The following is a 4,848-nucleotide window of genomic DNA, read 5'->3' on the forward strand; positions in this document are numbered from 1 at the left end:
AGTCATGATATTTTCAACTTGCTCTTTTTAACTTTCTTGACCTCCCACGACTCTCGGGAACACACCTTTGCGCTAATATGACTGCAAAACACATCCAATCACTACTACAAAAGTGAGAATATAAATATGACTTTCCACTACACCTCTTAAATAAAGGTGTAGGGATAATTAAAAAAACGAATACAATGGCAATACCGTAAATAAATACATAAGAATATACTCTATTTATAATGTGTAGTGGATTCTAAAATGAAAAAAACGTATCAACTTTCCGCGTCACCTTATGAGAGAGGGTGTAGTTAAAAGTTAAATAATATAAAATTATTTAAGTTTCCACTGCGCCCTCTCATAGAGGGTGTCGCGGAAAGTGCATCTAAGATAAGGGGGTAAATTCAAAATGGTCTAAAATAAAGGGGTAAAGCTAAAATAAAATTAAAACATTTCAGATCTTCAAATGCCACCTCCCCATTCATTCACCTTTGTCTTCTCCATCATTCACCTTCTCCTCCATCTCTCAGCCGCCCGACGCCAACGCTACCCTCTTCTCCGACTCCGACTCCGGTAACAGCCACAACAACCGTCGCAACCTGCCGACATCGCCGCTGCTTCTACGTAGCTTCCTTCTTCTTAGTCGCCAATTCCTTCTTCAAATCTGAACCTCTGCCTACCGAACACGCCTCCGCCGCCTCAACCGCAAGCCCCTGGAATAGCCACAACAACCGCCACGACCTACAGTAGACTCCACAGCCGACGCCGCCACTGCTTCTTTTTTCCTCCATCTCAATTGCTAATTCCTTCTTCAGATCTGTCGATCTGAACCTCCGCCGACCGCACACACCACCGCAAAGTCCGCAAGCCTCTGCCGCCTCCACCACAAACCTCCGTAGCCTCCACCGATCCTTTAAGTAGGTAAATCCTTTTCATCAGATCCAGCAGTTGCTTCTTAAGAGTTTAAGCTAAAAGCAACAGGTTTTTTTTTGTTGAGAAAACAGCAACTGTAGGTTATGCTCCCATGTATTAGTATTTTTAATTATTTATTTACATGTATTAGTATTTTTAATTATTTATTTACCTTGGTATTTACCTTTGAAATGATAAATGTGCATATGGATCTTTTAATATTCAAGGAAATGAATCCTTTCCTTTGTAGATTTTCACTTGTTTGACTCGTTATTTTTGAAGGAAATGGATCTTTATTTACTTTCAAGTTATTTTTCTGTCTATAATTTCATTTTTATCTTTGATGTGTTTGAGGAAAGGCTGTAGAAATGCTGTTGATGGTATCGGTTTTGCTGAGCAACAGTTGATCAAGCAGCTTGTAGATGTTGGGAAGAGGTTTCTCCAGAACCTCCTGGCTTCAAAAGATGAGCTTTTGGTAAAATTTCAAGTGAAGAAGTTTCTCCAGAACCTCTTGGCTTCAAAAATGAGCTTTTGGTAAAATTTCAAGTGAGTCAACCTTAGGTCCTTAGCTTTTTTTTCTCCAGTACCCTTTTCAAGAATTCAAAATTCTTTCTTTTATTTGTAGATGTGTAACCCGTGTAATACTCTGTATCAAAATTCAAAAAATTCAAAACCTGTGTAGTTTGTGCCTGTTATACATATATATATATATATATATTTTATTTTATTTTTAATTTTAAAAAATGGTATCCGCGTCAGGTGGGTGACGTTGAAAATCATTATTAAACAAAATAAAAAATATTTTCCACGTCACCCACAGTGGAGTGGGTGACGCGGAAAACCATTATTAAAAAAATTAAAAATACTTTTCGCGTCACCCTTAACGGTGACGGTGACGCGAAAAATGCGTACTTTCAGAGTCACCTTAATCCGCTACACCACTACAGGTGTAGCAGATACTTATTTACAAGTGTAGCGGATTTGCTTATTTGTACTTGTGAATTGAGTTTTAATTTACATAATTTTACAATCAATGTCTCTAAATCACCACACAAAGGAATCAAATAAGCACATACTTAACTTCCAATTAACATAAAATCATATGAGTTTGATGCCAAATATGCAAATAAAAGTAGTAAATATTGGCACTCATCACATAACTACCAAAAACACAAGTTTTGTATTCTTGCATATTATTGCATTCATTTTTGGGATACCATAATATGCTTGGTTCTTACGAGGTCGCCTCACCCTCAATTTTTTTTTTTCTCATAAAGATGGGATATGTTAGACTCTTACAAGGATGAAGGGTTTTCACACATGCTCACCAAGAGAGAAAAGTCTCTTCTTACCTTATATTATACTAAGAAACATTCTTATGCAAAGTTGTCATTAAAGGTGCAAATCAAGGTGTGTGTGTGTGTGTGTATATATATATATATATTCCATTGTTCAAGTAATTGCACAAAAATGTTTAAGATCTAACCACACGGACTCATTGGGAAAGTGTGAACTCATTTAATCATGAGTCATGTATTATAATACTTGTATTTTGTACGCGCAATGCACGAAAATTCATGCCCAATATTAAAACATTAATAAATACAAATAATTAAACTTTATAATTTGAATTATATATACACAAATAATATATGTATTTTATACGCACACATATATGATTTACCATAATTAAAATATAGTCAACCATTAAATTAATTATATAATGATTTTAATAAAATGATAGTTAAAGAATAGGAAAAATATATGATAGATATAGGTGTATGGTAATTGATGGGTGATAGGTTAAGGCTAGGTGTTAGAAGCTCGGCACGGACGAAAGAGGTGACCGATGCGGAGGGGGAGAAGGCTTGAAGGAAGATGGGATGACACGGCGAAGGACGATCAACGGTAGGTCGGTCGGTCGAAGGATCGTTGAGAAGGTGACAAGGCAGCTGAAGATCTTAGATTGAGAGTGATTGAACATAACTATTGAAACAGTTAATTACCATGGAAGAAGGTCGGACCGAAGAAGTAAGAAGGAGATAGGTCGAATCGAACCGACCTGGAAGGGGCCGAAGTAGGAAAGGCGGTGTAGGATAGGCAGTCATGAAAGGTTTCCTAAAGAGATTCGGCGGCGATAAGCGGGAAATATGGAAAGAAGGACGGATAGATTAGGAAGGTGCCTAAAGTGTAAAAAGGAAAGAGTTTCTAAAGTAGTTTAGGAGATTCCTAAGGGAGAAATCCATCTTAGCTTGTATAAATAGGGGTTCTAAGTCTCGAGAGAGACAACAAGCAATTTTCAACACTTAGAAGCAATTTACTGTACTCAAAGGCAATTCGTAATACAAAGAGGGCTGAGAAGTCACTTTAATTTTCCGATTGTGTTAGTCGATTTTCCGGTGGTTTCGACCATTCCGTGGGAGATAAAACCAACATTGGTGCCGTCCGTGGGGATCGAGCCAAACCTTGAAAAGGTTAGGGTCGTCCTAGACATGCAGCCGCCCAAAACTATCAAGGAGTTGCAGCGCTTGACAGGTCGGTTGGAAGCATTGAGTCGATTTTTGTCCAAATCGGCTGACCGGTCCCTACCCTTCTTCGACGCCTTGAGGACTAGGGACGAATTTGTTTGGTCGGAAGAGTGTCAGACAGATTTCGAAGGCCTCAAGAAGTACCTGCTTTCTCCTCCATTGTTGTCCAAACTAGTGGAGGGCGAGATACTTTTTCATTACCTAGCCGTTTTTCAACAGGTGTCAGCTCGATCCTCGTCTGGGAAGAGGACAAAATTCAGTATCCGATATATTATGTGAGTAGGGCTTTAAAGGCCGCCGAAGTTCGTTACACACCACTCGAGAAGATGGTCTATGCATTGGTAGTCACGGCTCGGAAGTTAGTTCCTTACTTCCAAGCCCACTCGATCCGAGTATTGATAGATCAACTATTGGCGGGAGTTCTCAGGAATCCGACTTCGTCAGGTCAATTAGTGAAGTGGGTTGTCGAGTTGACCCAGTATAGAATTGAGTACGAACTTCAACCTGCCATCAAAGCCCAAGTATTCGTCGACTTCATAGTTGAATGTACAGCTCATGATTCAAAGGACGACTTAGTGACTATTCCCGACTCCGAGGAATAGTGGGAAATACATGTTGATGGTGCCTCGAGTCAGAAGCACCATGGAGAGGGAGTAATGTTAACCACCCCAGAAGGACTCCAACTATACTATGCCCTAAAGTATCAGTTCAAAATCTCCAACAATGAAGCTGAGTACGAGGCCGTCCTTGGTGGACTACGGGTTGCTAGAGCTTTAGGAGCCAAGAGACTTCGCATTCGGACCGACTCTCGTTTGGTGGTCGGGTAAGTGAAGGGAACTTATGAGACCAAAGGGGAAAGAATGAAGCAATACAAAGAAGCGACTGAGGGACTACTCAGGGAGTTCCGTGCTTATGAGATCGACCATGCATGTTCCTAGAGCAGAAAATTTAGAGGCAGATGTTCTATCTAAGATAAAACTTGGAGGTATACCAGAATACCTAGTGGGCATATGTCGGAAGGAGATGGTGGAATGGCCGAGTATAGGGATTCGGGACGAGGTCACAGAGAAAGTGAATGAAATAAGCCAGCAAGAGCGACATCAGAGAGAAAGTAGTGTTGGGGAAGAAATTCCTCCCAAGGCTCAAGTATTAGCCGACCTTATCATGTACAAGGAAAAGGTCGAACTAACTGATGACCCGATAGAAGCAGCTAGAATTAAGAGGATGGCTCCGTCTTATGTCGTGCGGGACGGACGACTATACAAAAGGTCCTTCGGGGGACCCCTTCTACTGTGTTTGTTCCCGACCGATGCTAAGAAGGTAATGGAGGATGTGCACTCAGGAATTTGCTTAGCACATCAAGGGTCTCATACTTTGGCACGAAAGTTAGTACTACAACGGCACTATTGGCCGACCATGG

The 4,848-nt window shown here is 40.4% G+C and overlaps 1 long non-coding RNA gene across 1 annotated transcript; it reads left to right on the top strand.

Moving 5' to 3' along the window:
• Positions 1-421: 421 nt before the first annotated feature.
• LOC116011050 lies at positions 422-1,595 on the top strand. Its single transcript, XR_004096964.1, has 2 exons — positions 422-909; positions 1,260-1,595. It is a non-coding gene; the product is annotated as an uncharacterized LOC116011050 (long non-coding RNA).
• Positions 1,596-4,848: the final 3,253 nt, after the last annotated feature.

Source organism: Ipomoea triloba, chromosome 2, assembly GCF_003576645.1.
Source record: "Ipomoea triloba cultivar NCNSP0323 chromosome 2, ASM357664v1".
NCBI classification, from domain to species: domain Eukaryota; kingdom Viridiplantae; phylum Streptophyta; class Magnoliopsida; order Solanales; family Convolvulaceae; genus Ipomoea; species Ipomoea triloba.